Below are 16,710 nucleotides of genomic sequence, written 5' to 3' on the forward strand. Positions count from 1 at the left end.
CGTTCTCTCTCTGCCTAAAGGTTCTGTTTAATTGCTGTTTAGGTTATGTTACTTATTAATTCTAAGCACCTCGGTTGATTAGCTGTCCCGAATGTGATAAATCGGAAATACTTTAATAGTATATAAACGGGTGGCATGAGTGGTGGCGTTAGGCCACATCACCCCCTTCCTCTTGTTATTCTACTGCACCTGTTCCTCCCCTTGCAGTAGCTATGCAGGCCCGATATACAGGGCCTTCTTGGTTTATTCCCCTGTTATTTATGCCCAATTTTAGTCTACACCCATGCACCTTTTTTCCCCTGTTTCTTTTTTGTCAGTTATTTTCTCCCGGGAAACATCTACTATTTGGTAATGAGCTAGGCCGGTGGTTCACTGTACGATTGGTGGAGACTGCTGATATGCATTTCATCTATCTAAATCATGGTTCGGATTTTATCTTTGAATGTTAAGGGGTTAAACTCCCCTAATAAGAGGAGATTGGCACTTACATACTTTTTTAAACAGAAGGTGGATATTGCAGCGGTACAAGAGACCCACTTCTCAGCTTTGAAACCACCGGTCTTTGGCGACCAAAGATATCCCCAGCGGTTTTTTGCAAATGGCCCGTTTAAACGTAATGGGGTGGCGATTCTAATCGGTGCAAAAACACCCTTTGTGTTGCAAGCACAGGCGTCTGATAAAAATGGCAGATACCTCATAGTACAAGGCCTGTTAGCTGATAAACTGGTGACGTTAGTATCGGTATATGCCCCTAATGCCAACCAACTTCCCTTTTTGCGCAAATTATTCACCAAAATTCAAGCAATTCGTAAAGGTTCCTTGATAGTTTTAGGAGACTTCAACCTAGTCTTAGATCCAACCTTGGATAGATCTCCGAGAGGTGTTCCACTACGCTCGGCCCCCCCCTCTCCGACTTCCACTGGGTTTAGGACGTTAGTGAACGAATTTGACCTATACGACATATGGAGAGTCCAGAATCCTTCAGCAAGGGATTACACCTTTTATTCACCGGTACATAACTCATACTCACGCATTGATATCACTTTTTGTGACAAATGGACTCTGCAGCACATCCGCTCAGTGGACATCCTTCCCATAACATGGTCAGACCATGCCCCGATACTTTGCCGGTGGGATCTTGATAGACAATCCCTACCTCCCCGCCCGTGGCGACTATCCCCCCACCTGCTCTCCAACCATGTATCTAAAAAGATGATTGAGGATAGTATATCAGGCTATTTACTGTCCAATGCCCCCTCTGACACGTCCACATGTAACCACTGGTGTGCCTTAAAAGCTGTAGTTCGGGGAGCGGCTATTCAAGCTGGGGCATTACTAAAGCGTCAATCAGCTCAACTACAAAACGATTTGGAAGCTAAATTAAAATGCTTGGAAGACCAAAACAAACAAACCCCGTCTATGTCTATTAGAAAGGAGCTTGCCGAGATTCGGGGCCAATTGCAGAAACTTTTAATGGCCCGAACACAACAAGCTTTGAATAGATTGCGTAAGAGATTTTATATAGCGGGCAATAGACCGGGCAGATTACTGGCTCGAAAATTACGATCCCAACAAGCTCGGAATAAAATTAAATTCCTGATGTCCCCCTCCGGTTTAAAAGTTTCCAATCCCCTGGATATCTCAAATCAATTTGCCCACTATTATGCCCGACTGTATAATCTCTCGTCGGACCCTACCACCCAACAACCTACAGCAGCGTCCATTGATAGTTTTTTAAGTTCCTTGCACCTCCCTTCTTTGTCGGAGGCCCAAGTAGGGCTTTTGAATGCTCCCTGGGCCTTGGAGGAAGTTATGGAGGCAATACGGTCGCTGCCCTCAGGTAAAGCTCCGGGACCAGACGGTTTCATAAACGATTTTTATAAAATGTATCAGGGACTTCTAACACCCACACTGACCAACGTTTTTAATGACATAACCGAGACGGGTACCCCCCCCAGGGAGATGCTGGAGGCACAGGTGGTGACGTTACCTAAACCAGGGAAGGACCCCTCTTCGTGCCAGAATTACCGCCCCATAGCGTTATTGAATGGCGACATTAAATTATTTGCCAAGCTTATTGCCACCCGAGTTAAACTCTTCTTACCTACCTTGATCCACCAGGACCAGGTGGGGTTCATACCGGGAAGGCAGGCGTCGGATAATACCCGCAGAGTCTTTGATCTTCTTGATTCTCTACCGGCTGATCGGGGCCTTCTCCTGCTATCCCTGGATGCGGAGAAGGCATTTGATCGGTTGGGTTGGCCATATATGAAATCTGTTTTATCTAAATTTGGCTTCAGCGGGCGTATTCTCTCCGGCATGCTAGCTCTATACCACTGCCCCTCGGCTCGGGTGTTTAGCAATGGCTTCTTATCAGACGTATTTCCCATTACCAACGGCACGAGACAGGGCTGCCCCCTGTCCCCGCTAATATTTGCGCTCGCTATAGAACCTCTGGCAGCGAAAATCCGCCTCAGCCCCCTGTTCCCTGGTGTCTCCCTTGGGCCCCAGTCGCATAAATTGTGTCTTTTTGCTGATGATGTTTTGCTATTTGTCACAGACCCCATAGAGTCTCTACCCCATTTACACTCCTTATTAGATGATTATAGTAGAGCCTCTTATTATAAGCTCAATACTGCAAAAACGGATGCTCTGCCAATTAACCTTTCTGATTCTCTTGCCACCCTTCAATCAAAATATCCCTATAACTGGCAAACTTCGTCTCTTACCTACTTAGGTGTTTCTATATCCCCTAAAATAGACACGGTACTGGAGGAAAATCTTAATCCCCTCCTTATCTCACTCACAATTTTAACCAGATCCTGGGCGCTTTATGATATTTCTTGGCTTGGACGCTTAGCTGCGTTCAAAATGTCCCTCCTTCCCAGGTTGATGTATCTTTTCCGAACAATACCTTACTCTTTTCCCAAACGATACATTGACAAATTTACGGCCATTATGGTAAAGTACATATGGGCAGCCCGGGCCCCTAAAATAGCACGCACTCGAATGGTCCTACCCAAGGCTTTGGGAGGACTGGCGATGCCAGACCTTGCACTTTACCATGAGGCGTGTACATTAGCACATGTAAGGATGTTTGGGGCAGCTGGATTAAACCTGGGATGGGCTAAGCTGGAAAGACAAGCGTGTACGACCTACCCGTTGGGGGACATCCTACATACCCCTAAGAACCTTCGCCCACCTTCTCTATCAACGCTTCCATCTACACGCACATCACTGCAAACATGGGACAAATTAACTGCGAAACTGACTGCTGCACCACCTACCTTTAAATCTATTTCTCTCCATGCCTTGATGAAACTAATCCCAAATTTGAATATCTCCCGTTGGCAATTATGTGGCGTCTCCAAACTGAGTGATTTGTTAGACGGGTCAGGAATGATACCCTTCCCTGCCCTGCAAACTCAATTTTCCTTACCTGATTCCTCACGACTGAGCTATTACCAAATTAGTCATTGGTGGAGCTCGCTTCCTATTGTTACTAGAGAGGTCCACCCATATACTCACCGGGTTTACGCTAGACTGAACGTGACAGAATCTAAGGGAGATATATCCTTTTGGTACAACGTTCTCGTGGCCCTATTGCCCAACCCTAAGGTCAAAGCACAGATTAAGTGGGAGAGGGACTTGGACCTCAGACTATCAGATTCCCAATGGAGTAACATCTACCTATCCACACACACTATGTCTAAGTGTCTTAACCACACTGAGATGCACACAAAGTTGCTGAACAGACTCTATCTCACCCCAGATAGACTCCATGTGTTTTGGCCCTCATGTTCAAAATTCTGTTGGAGGCAATGTGGGGAAGTAGGTGATATTTTCCACATTTTTTGGACCTGTCCCTTACTGGCCCCCTTCTGGGCAGCTATATTTGAATTAATAAATAACGTTCTTCATATGTCCCTAAGCCCCTCTCCTAGTATGGCGTTGCTCCATATGATGCCGAATACTCTATCTCCCCGTCACAAATATGTATTGGGTCACATCCTTATAGCGGCAAGAGCCGCCCTGGCACAAAACTGGAAACAGTCTACATTGCCTCATATTTCGAAAGTTATTCAAAAAATTGAATTTCATTGTGAAATGGAAACACAGTTTGTGGCAATGTCACCTCTCCCTTCTGCGAAACTACCAGATTGGTCATTATGGCGGGAATATGAATCAAGTAGAGCCTGTTCCCAACCCGTACCGACTATTCTCAGTCCTAGCCCCAGCCAGTTCCCTTTAAACGAACCGAATGATCCCCCCGGACATTAGTCCCTAAATACTCCAATCTCTCAGTACTGCTCTATGCTTGTGTATTTATATGCAGATGTCATGTACTAATTGGATACAAAGTGAATCTGTTATTATAGATGTTTCTCTCCCCCCTAATTGTTTATAAATGTTTATTATCCCCCCCCTCCCTCTTTTTTTTTCTGTACCCTACCCTTTTTGTTATTGGAAAGAAAAACAATAAAAATCTAATGATGTTAAAAAAAAAAAAAGTTAACTGATACAGTGTGTGTGTGTGTGTGTGTGTGTGTGTGTGTGTGTGTGTGTGTGTGTGTGTGTGTGTGTGTGTTTATTATATCTATACTGTATATATATATATATATATATATATATAAACAGGTTGAGTATCCCTTATCCAAAATGCTTGGGACCAGAGGTATTTTGGATATCGGATTTTTCCGTATTTTGGAATAATTGCATACCATAATGAGATATCATGGTGATGGAACCTAAATCTAAGCACATAATGCATTTATGTTACATATACACCTTATACACACAGCCTGAAGGTCATTTTAGCCAATATTTTTTACAACTTTGTGCATTAAACAAAGTGTGTGTACATTCACACAATTCATTTATGTTTCATATACACCTTATACACACAGCCTGAAGGTCAGTTAATACAATATTTTTAATAACTTTGTGTATTAAACAAAGTTTGTGTACATTGAGCCATCAAAAAACAAAGGTTTCACTATCTCACTCTCACTCAAAAAATTCCGTATTTCGGAATATTCCGTATTTCGGAATATTTGGATATGGGATACTCAACCTGTATATATATATATATATATATATATATATATACAAACAGAGAACCCAGCACTCACCAAAGTAAACTCACTTATCCTCAACAATTCAATAAATAAATGATGGGGGTTTAGTTGGTGGATTGGCCAATGCACGGAAGCCTGTATACCGATTCAAGGTACCCCACCTTCATACAGGTCCTACACTATCACAGAGTCTTAAAACCTGACTACCACACTGCTGCATCATCTGCCTGCTAGATGTAATGTGTACCTGCCACAGACTTTATGGCTTTTAAAGGCACACTAGTCACCTATTGCACTGGCTCAAAGATGTGTGTGTATATATATATATATATATATATATATATATATATATTACAGTAAGTCAACATCCTAAGTTTAAGTTTTACCAACATGTTCGCTGTGCATAGGTTAAACTAAAGGGCTCCATATACTACAACGATATGTCTAAGGCTGATGTCGGAGGCGATTTCCCTTGAACTCTCTCGGGAGCTTCCCGGTAGTGGTTCCATACGATTCCATATGATTTGGTACATTTTGCATGCGATATATCGTATGTGATCCCAGCCATGCCTGCGGGAACCGACATATCACGAGTGCAGCACTAACAATCTAGGGGAGCCAATCCGACCCTCACGGGAACGCGCATTGGATCAGATCAGATACACATCCAAAATGTCCAATTTCACCCAATATATCTTCCCGAATGGCCGAAATTGGATGAAATCTGGCATTATCGTTCTACTGTGTGGGGCCCTTCAGTGAGAGCTTGTTAGATTGAGCCTACCATATGCAATATCTATTAACCAATGATTGCTCCGCAACCTCAATTTTCTGTGTAAGACCTTTTGTAACTTAGAAACCTTAAATCGTCATATTCGACTTTCAAAAGTATACATCTTGCCAGCAAGGAACAATTAGGAACAGTTAGCAAAATAATTTTATGAAGATTGCACAAATCAATGCTTTTGGTATATTTAGACACCCAGGTGCTTATTAGTTCTTGCAGTAATCTAGTGGCAATTTCCTTGGTATGTCATGGTACAGATGTAGACTTATTGAGATAATTACAGTTTATTTATGAAATGTAAATACCTTACTTTGTAAGTCTATTTGTACAAATCAGGGCCAGGGTAAAGTAATGTGAAATGTTTGTACTCTGTGTGAAATCCAGCTTTTGTGATTTCTTCATTATCATTTAGATTTCTATTTTTTCTCACTGTGATTTTTATTATTCTGTTAGATAAAGGATCATTCATCATTTTTTGCTGTTAATTTGCTCTTTTAAATGACTGAATTGCACATTAAAAATAGGGTGGATTCTTATGAGCTCATTCCCACCATTGTGATCTAAAATGACGGAATGTAGTTACAGTATGTGACCGGTGGTCAGGCAACCCGTCCTGTGTACAATAAATTCACAGTAGTTCATACAGCAACTGTAACTGTAATAGAAATATAAGAGGGCATTCAGAGCAGTCAGTATCAGATGAAGTAGGTCATTTTCATGTAGTATGTAAAGAATTTAAGTAATGACTGATACCGCTTTCATATCGCCAATAGCGGGTTACAGCCGGGACTTGTGCATGGGTGCTTCCTGGGTGCAACCTGCTTGAGACCTCTTTCTGACTGGTGGCCCCTGAGACGGCATATTGCCATGTTGATGACATCACCGCCTCACGTGCGAAGGTGCGGTTGGAGATCAGATGATCTCCAAGCACCACCTGCAAACCCGGGTTATTTATGGTAGTGTGAAAGGGGTATAAGTACAGTTTGTATACCATTATAAATAGTCCATTACATCTTGGTCAGAATACATTCCCGCCCTATAGATACATTCTGCCAGTTACCAGTTTGAGATCTCCATTTATTTAAATACCCATGCTGTATGGTTTATGTCTCTAGTATGGAGGCAGCTGTTTGGTTGGCTGTTCTGGCTTGTCAGCTGTGTTGTGGTGAACACCTATAACTATGAAGAAGCATACTATAATTAAAACCATTATAGAAGGCAATCAATTCAGAGTATAGACCAGAGGTTCTCAAACTCGGTCCTCAAGGCACCCCAACAGTCAAGGTTTTAGGTATATCTATGGCTCAGCACAGATGGTTAAATCAAATTGACTGAGGTGCTAATTAAGTCACCTGTGGCCAAGCATGGATACATTTAAAACCTGGAACATTGGGGTGCCTTGAGGACCGCAATTGAGAACCTCTTTAGACCACACTTTACTTACTATGAAATCATATTCTATGAAATGGAAAATAAACTAATATTCTCATTCTCTCTCTCTCTCTCTCCCTCATCATCGACCACTTGTCTGATACATGGAAACACAATTTTCTACGACTTTAGGTAAGAAATTTAAAATGCATTGAAATGGTACTGCAATAAAACATTATTGTCCCTCTGTCTATAAATATACCGAGTGCTGGCTTTAAGACTGGTTTGATTTCTTTTTTAAATATTACAAAACATATTCAAAGCCTTAGACAATGTTTAGTTGTCTGGGGGTAATTCCTATTCGTATTTTCTCAGGGTGGATGTATAAATACAATTAGTGTTAGAATCCCTTCCAGCAGCCGGAATAAGCAATACTGTTAAAGACGCTCCCCAGCATATAATACCTGTAAATATAAACGGTAATGCATCCTTGGGAGACATTCCTTATACTTTAAATAGCGCATCAGTTTATGTATACCATCTGCTTATAGTAGGCTTTTCATACCTGCACCATGCTAAAGCAGTGTTGTTGTAAAACAGTGTTGTTAGCTGTTAGAGAGAGAGAGAGAGAGAGAGAGAGAGAGAAAAAAACCGGGGTGCTGGGATATATTAATCTGCGGTTCTCTGTGCAGGCTGTGAACAGAGAGATTTACTAAAGGGCACATCAAGGTACATAATATTATACTATTTTTATACATAGATGGTATAAAAACTAGTTCATATTTTAAGTCCTGTAAAAATAGATGTGGGCCATTCAAGAGAGAAAGTTGAAACCACACACTGTCCCATTCTTCCATTGTTGCCAAGGCTGGTCCTTTAAGGCAGTGCTTCATTAATCCAGTCTTCTGAACACAACAGTGCAGGATTACTGTATATCTCCATGCTGGAACACAGGTATCTGACTAAAGCTAGCTACACACTACAATTAGTGGGTCGATTTGACCAGAAAGACAGGCAGAGTACATAGAAGAGGTCAGTACAGTACAAACAGTGTTACACAGTGCTGAGTACACCAGAGATAGAACACAATACAATCCATGCTTCCCTTATTTGCCCCCCATCCCAGGCCCGTGTCAGCTCTCAACCGCCATGCAGGGGGTGCAAATACATTTATTGTTTTGCTTGCAGGTTAAACTACAAACTGGCTGCTTTTGCATGTAGCCCACAAATGCCAGACAGCTTTGTTTTTTTCACTGAATTTAGTTTTGAGTTAAGAGCAGCGGTGGCTCCTCCCTAATTGTAGTAGGGGTGTTGCTGCTACCTCCGTGCCTGGAGAGGAGACAGCCAGACTAGGGTCCCAGCACCTGCGCAATGGATCTGGCAGGTGCATAGATATAAGACTTAGGGGCATATTTATTAAGAAGTGGATTTTCAAAACCATCGATTTTTACAGATTTTGTCTGCCACATTTAAAAGGGAAATAATAGTAAATGCAAAATCAGGCGTGTTTTACGTATTATTGCCCTATTAAACCTGGCAGACAAAATCTGTAAAAAATCTAGGGTTTTGAAAATCCACTGCTTGGTAAAAATGTCCCTTAATTACCTCATTTCTAAATAAATATTAATGTCTCCATTCCTATCAGATAATGCCATTTAAAAGCAAATGTCCTGCAGCCCCTGAGTGAAATCCGCCACTGATAGGAAGAATGATAAAGTGAATGACACGCACATATAGATTGATGAGAGTCAGTTGGTGTAGTTGTGAAGCACACCCATACTCATTTCAGCAATCAAGGCATTACTGCTTTGCTACAATCATTGTTTACATTATAAAAAATGGTTTGATGATAATTTACCTGTACATGTGTAAACCATCATTGGTATGACCCAGTTATTATAACAGCTGAAATCAGTTTAGCTATGTATGAAATCTTTTAGAATGGCTCCAGCCCCTCCTGGAGCAAATGGTTTGATCCGTGTAGAATATCTGTAGCCTGCTAGCAGCAAATCGTTGACCTATTTAGGATGTTTGCAGCCTGTCTTGTACAAAATGGTTTAACCCATTTAGAATGTTCACAGCCTCTCATGCATAAAATGGTTTAACCCATTAGGAATGTTATCAGTCGCCAGTGCATAAAATAGCTTAATGTATGTCTTCTTCTTCTTGCAGCAAATGGTTGGGGAATTGTACGTTTGCAAGTTGTCTAGCAATTTAGAATATAAGCACTGTTTTGATTGACAGAATAGAATGTGTTTTTCCACACCATGTAATTTGCCAGGAAAGGGGAACAAAAGCTGTGTATGACTGTGCCCGAGGTACCTTATGTTTTTCATAGACACATATATTTATATTAATGGCTGTCACCACCAAACCTGGAAGCCATAACTTTACTTGCATAATGGAGAGTAATGGATTGGTATTAAATGTAATTTATATGACAGAAAAATGGTCTACCCTAAGTAAATAATTGATTAATCACCCTGAGTTAAGCTAAGCCAGTTATGAAGGAAGCGTTAGAACTGAATATTTTATGTAGCTGTTCTTCTCTGCTGTAGCTAAAGTTAACCCTTTAGGTTATTAGACCTTTTCCCAGTGACATTTGTCTGCCATTGGAGTGTTAAGTTTAACAGGGTCGTAACTAGGGTAGTGCCTTGCACACTGCGCATATACAGCGCATTTGCTCTGTAGGTTGAGAACCAAGGCGACATCACCTGCAGAGCCACACTGTCCTTTCCCCACCACCGTCACTAGCTGCAGCGCTGCCCGCCATGATGTATGTAGCTGTACGCCTCCTTCTCTGCTGAGCGCACCACTACATACATTACAGCAGGCAGCGCTGCCCCCCCCCCCCTCCTATATGCCCACCCCCCTCCTTGCTCTCCTGTGTCTGGCTGTAGTGTCTCACGGGAGAGATGTCATGACATCTCTCCCAGCCCCAGCCCATTCCCACAGAGCCCTGCAATGGCAGCTGGACACCAGTCACTTTCCCATAGAGCTCCCTGTCTCAGGTGGGTATGTGAGGTCTACAAACAAGTGAAGTCTATGCTGCAGGTATGAGAAGGTGAATTGTGACAGGCTCAGTTCTCTGCTATATCACTTGTCTCCTGTTTTCCCATTAACTGCTGTTTGTGGAAACAGTGCTTCATGTACTGTATGATACACATGTGCTGCATGACTACATGAGAGCATATATACAGGGAGATCATATGATCACTGTTACCCCTAAGCTCAGTCATCAGGAAATGACAGTATCATACACAGTACATGTAGTTTTAGTAGATATGCTGGGACACCTCTTGCAGCATAGAGCTAGTAGGATATCAGCCTGTAATGTTCATGATACAAAAGAATATAAGAGGCTTTACTGTGGTGTAACATGTATAATGGTCTCTGCTGTGTGGTGTAATGTGTATAAGGGGCTCTACTGTGGTGTAATGTTGTAAGCTGCTCTACTGTGGTGTGTAACATGTATAAGGGGCTCTACTGTGTGGAGTAATGCATATAAGGGGCTCTACTGTGTGACATAATGTGCATGAGGGGCTCTACTGTGGTATAACATGCAAAAGGGGCTCTACTGTATGAAGTAAAGCTATAAGGGGCTTTGTGTGGCATAATGTGTATAAGGAGCTCTACTGTGGTATAACGTTATATAAGCGGCTCTACTGTGATGTAACATGTATAAGGGGCTATACTGTGTGGAGTAACATGTATAAGGGCTGTACTGTGTGGTGTAATGTGTATAAGGGGCTCTACTGTGGTGTAATGTACATAAGGGGCTCTAATGTGTGGAATAATGTGTAAAAGGGGCAGTACTATGTGGTGTAATGTGAATTGGTACTATTATGTGGCCACAACCCTTCCCCATGATTTTTGCTGCACACCTTCGGCATGCATTATCCCTACTTTTGATATGGGAAGGAGGGTACACCAATTCTCTTTCTGGCACAGGGCACCAAAATGTTTAGTTACAGCTCTGAAGCGTAGTATTTAGTTGCTTTAAGTTAATTACTGTTTTTTTTTTTTAGCTTTGTATTTCAGAAATCAATTTATGTGTATGTCATTCAGTAAACAAAATACTTAGAAGCCAGGTTACTTCCACATTAATAAATATCAGACACAATTTTATAATTGATTCATCAATTCCCAATCTGTATTCAGTTCTCTGAGCAGTATTACATCTCCCATGGAAAGCATTGTTTTCTGTTTTCATGGGATTGTGAGAGTTGAGGGCCACAAAAACAACTGGACCATTTTCAGCCAGTAGCCACCATTGCTGCCCTAGGATAAGTTATCTGTAGATGATCAGTGGAAAGCATGTAAGTTGTCTTGTATGCAGCAATGTCATATTGTTCAATATTTCTGTGGTTTGCCTTAAAAGGGAATCCAAACATGGAATTCCTTGTCACAATAATTAGCAGTGATTAACGAGAAGCACATTTCTGTTTCAGAGAGAACTGGTAAACAGAAAGTTAAGTCCCTATCTATTTGGTTTGTATCCAGCACGCCTTCTATCTAAAGACTTCTAGAACTAAAAAATATTTTCCTCATCTCTAGCGTTATCAAGCACACTCTAAAAACATCTGATGAAACACTATTGTTGGGATCGTAAGGTTCTTCCCAGAAAGGATGATCTTTAAGCAAATATATTGTTTTAGCTATTTTATAGGTTACAGTACAAAATAAATAAAAAATCATTCTTCTTCCCACACAGATCTCATTATTTTTCTAGGAAGTCCCCTTTTATGTGTTATGTGTGTTGTGACTGGAGTAGCTGTCAGGAAGGGCAGATTCTCATCCTCACTCAGACAGTAGCTTGACAGCAGTTTGAAGTTGCAGGGAAACTGAATGTGAAATCTAGAGTAAATCTGATGCAGACACTGTCAGACTGTTCCGTACAAATGTATTAACATCACTTCAGAATGGAGATTAAATTATGTATAGGGTGATTCAAAAGTCGCAGTACACCCTTTTGTTTCAAAAACTGTGCAGGAAATGGGAAAACTGAATACTCCAGTATGGTATGGGTGAGGTGGGCTATCTTTTAGGGTATGTACCGAGCATGGGTGCCATCTTGAATTTAAGTCAGTTTTTTTCTAATGGTACTGGTACTAAATTGTGCCCGTTCTATTAGAGTGGCCTTGCAAAGCTATAATTTAGTCTTTGTAGCTATGGGCCAGTATCGCTACAGCAACTGAGTTCTGCTATTTTATCTGAGATATGTTACTTATATATTGTGGCAATAAATAATTTTTATATCAATGATTGGCAACATAAATATATACTTATTGTTGTATTTTGATAAACATGCCCCTTTCTTTATGTGATCCAGCTATTAAGCATATCATATGACCGTTCATGTTGGTGAACTGGCACAAAGCTGCATGTGCCATTTGCAAAGGGGTTTGTGGTGATGCATCACAGGTCCGTCCAGCTCCCCCCCCCCGCTCCCCGCCATATCAACCTGAAGACTTGCCATGAAGATCAGCTGTGAAGGATATAACCCCCACCCACCCCCCCACCCCCACACACACACTAATCTTCCATCACAATACTTGAACAAAGCCTCCAAATTGGGTCTGTCCTGGCTATATTGGAACAGTTGGGAGGTAAGGGGTTGGGGTTGGGATCCCAGAGGTCAGGATCCCGGAGGTCAGTATAACGACACCGGTATCCCGGCCGTCAAAATGCCAGCAGCAGGGCAAGCGCTAGAAAGCCCTTCCCGGGTATGGTGGCGCGGTGGACACCCACAAGTGGGAATAGCCCTAGCGCAGCTGTCGGCATTCTCTGCGGTCGGGATCCCTGCATCGATATTCTGGCCATTAGGATCCCAACCACCGGGATATTAACTACATCCCAGAAGGTATGTATTAATTCAGCTCTTTTATACTGTCCTGCTGTTAATCTGAGGTGCAATAATCCTCTCACAATAGAGAGGGGCATGATTTAGGAGTCTATTTACTAAGCCTTGGATGGAGATAAAGTGGACGGAGATAAATGACAAGCCAATCAGCTCCTAACTGCCATGTCACAGGCTGGGTTTGAAAAATGACAGTTATGAGCCGATTGGCTGGCACTTTATCTCCGCCCACTTTATCTCCATCCAAGGGGGATATCCATTTAGCCCCGGTAATTTACCGGGGTTAATTCTCCCGCCAGGGGCTATCTAATTAGCCCCGATAAGCGGCCACGAGACCCGGCTTATCTGGGAATTTGTTTCACCTGCCTCAGGCAGGCGAAGCAATAGCCACGGACACAGCCCCGTTTTCGTGCGAAAACAGGGCTATTTCATCCGAAAACACACAGGTTTCACTGAACCTGTGTGTTTTCGGGAGATCAGCTTTTTTTTTTACGAGCAATCCACATTTTGGACAGCCTGTAAAAAAAAAAAATCGGTGATTCATCTGGAAAAAAGTCAGAAAAAAACGTCCGTTTTCGGACGTTTTACAGGTCTGATGTTTTACCAGGGATAATTGGATATCCCCCCAAGGCTTAGTAAATAGACCCCCAAGTCTGGAATGGTCCAAAAATATTGTGCAGAGTACAAGAAATGTATTGTACTTGTCTGCCTGGCCTGCACAGAGGGAATTTGTGCGGTCGCATGTGCTAGACACAATAATAAAATAACATGTATGAGGTTTATGTCCAGTCATGTTTGGGTTGGGCACGCTTGAAAGTGAAGTGAATCTTTCGGCTGATACCCGTGGAGTTATGTCAACCATCCAGACTGGTTCCCGTGCTCATTACAAACAAGGTTTAGAATGTGATTGCTAACTGCATTAATGATTGGGATAATGAGAAAGCATAGCCCAGATTTGTAATTGTGTGTCTAGGTGACTTTCTCATTTGCATAAATAGCACTTCCCAAAATCTTGTTATTAAAAAAATAATGTTTTATTTTAATATCAGTCTGAGAAGTACGGATTTTTTTTTATTTTTTTTACCACTGATTGACTTACAGAAAACACACACTCGACATTCCACTCTGCCTAGGGAAATATTCTTCAGTCCGTTTTGTGCTTTAAAATCAAATCTGTAAAAGAAATTATGCAGCTGTGTTAGGTCTAAAAGAGCTAACAGTGTGATTTCTGAGTGTTCCTTGTAAAAGTGAGATCAGCAAGGCAGGATGCATGGTGTGGCAGAAGTGAGTGAAGCTGGTGCTGCACCCATTGCATCATTGTGACTCTGCTAGACAATGCCACAATTATAAATGACACCTCCCACTTACCCAAGTGAAGCAAATTCACTCTATTGTAGAATCACCACAATTACACTCTATTGTGGTAATTCCACAATAGAATGAATTTGCTTCACTTGGGTAAGGAGCCATATTACTGTAGACAGCATCCGAGAGACACCACTACTTTTCCGGGTATCTAGGTGCGCCACTCGAGAGTTTGGAGCCTCCTTGTCGTTCCAAGATCGTAGGAAACTATGGACTAACAACAGCCGGTCACCCCACAGAGTAAACCTGTTTCTATGTCCTGTTGGTGTCAAATTTAGGAGGGTTACAATAGGCAACAGTGGAATTATGAAATTGAGTTTAGGCCACACGGTGATCCTTAACCATGGCAGGTTTATTGCAGAACAGCAATAATAGTGGTAATAGCGATAGCTGTGGTATGACATATCTAATAGTGGTAGATAGCGGAGAAAAGCTGCTCACACTGAGGAGCTTAGTGCTGCACATCCATGCAGCACTGCAACACTCAGCACAGTGTCATCCACAGGGTTGCACAAGCACAGTAACTCTTCATCACCCATCTTGGTAATGGTTGCCTGACCAGCTTCCCTTACATGCCAGAGATAGATGACAGTGCTGGAGAGCATTCCTCTTCAGCAATACCAACATGTGCCACCCACAGTAACAACAGCCTGTTCCCAAACAGAGTAACATCAACATGTGTTACCCAGAGTAACAACAGCCTGTGCCCTCACAGAGTAACACCAACATGTGTTACCCAGAGTAACAACAGCCTGTGCCCCCACAGAGTAACACCAACATGTGTTACCCAGAGTAACAACAGCCTGTGCCCCCACAGAGTGACACCAACATGTGTTACCCAGAGTAACAACAGCCTGTGCCCCCACAGAGTGACACCAACATGTGTTACCCAGAGTAACAACAGCCTGTGCCCTCACAGAGTAACACCAACATGTGTTACCCAGAGTAACAACAGCCTGTGCCCCCACAGAGTAACACCAACATGTGTTACCCAGAGTAACAACAGCCTGTGCCCCCACAGAGTGACACCAACATGTGTTACCCACAGTAACAACAGCCTGTGCCCCCACAGAGTAACACCAACATGTGTTACCCAGAGTAACAACAGCCTGTGCCCCCACAGAGTAAACTTCCCTTACCTTTGGTGCATTTCCTGAGAACAATGAGAACTGCTTCTAGTCACAAGATGTCTGGCACCTTTTTGCCACAAACAGTAAAATATCTCTATTGGGCGCATTTAATGGTTTTAGATTTTGTCTATCTTGTAGTTTTTTAATGGGGTATATGTAGTTAATTTAAAAAAGTTAGAGAAAATCAATAGTATTAAAAATTATTGGGGTATTTTAAGAGGCTTCTACTATCACACTTCCCAGAGGGATAGACACAACAGTGCTAGCTACCAATTACAGAGAAAATATAATGTTTATATCCTTTTTCCATTAATTGTTTGGAAAAATAAAACAGTGAGTTTTATATTTCCATATCCAGTACCACAATTGCATTTTTACATACTGTGCATTAGTCACTGCCCTGACTTTATAGTGTTACCGACTGACTCATTGATAGGCTTGGATATCTGTATTGCACAGATTGCTCATTTGTTATATTTTATGACCTCACCTGATTGCCTGTAACTGCTTTTTATGAAGCCAAATCTACAGTAAACAGAAAGCAGCGCTCATTCCTAACACAGATGGTTTACCTAGCAATCATCATATCTCACTAAAGTGTCTATACTGGAGATCCTGAATCCATTTCCCTGCAAAGCTGCCAACTTTATATATTAAGAGAACAATTGAGCTTCCCACTTGGCAAAGCAGTGTGACATAAGTCAGTATCCTGATACTTTACACCCAGGGTGTGCAAAATAAGGAACAGAAGCCGGCAAAATGGGGATATTTAATTGTGTGTTCATTGATGTATAAACTAAATTCTCAGAAGTTTTGGGGATTAATAAAGATAAAGTAACTATTGTGCATTTAGAATATATTAAGGGTTCTGTAATGTTGAGCTAAACCAGGGACGTGCAGGCAGGGGAGGCAGTGCCTCCCCTGTCATTAATGATTAAAATAATACAATATACTTTAGCCTTTGTATTATTTTAATCATTTATACCTTGGTTTTTTATGTGTTTGGAGGCACATCTTTCCGTGCCTCCCGCTGCCAATGTAAAGCGACAGGAAACGGGGGGCGGGGCCAAGCATTAGGCAGCCGAATCCCATTGAAAAAAGCCCTTGAAGCGGCACCTA

At 42.0% G+C, this 16,710-nt stretch overlaps 1 protein-coding gene across 8 annotated transcripts in view; it reads left to right on the forward strand.

Annotated features, from left to right (window-relative positions):
• Positions 1 to 16,710, forward strand: part of NCAM1 (neural cell adhesion molecule 1) — a 513,442-nt gene that overhangs the window by 249,108 nt on the left and 247,624 nt on the right. The window lies entirely within an intron of this gene.

The sequence above is a fragment of the Pseudophryne corroboree genome, chromosome 10, assembly GCF_028390025.1.
Source record: "Pseudophryne corroboree isolate aPseCor3 chromosome 10, aPseCor3.hap2, whole genome shotgun sequence".
NCBI lineage: Eukaryota > Metazoa > Chordata > Amphibia > Anura > Myobatrachidae > Pseudophryne > Pseudophryne corroboree.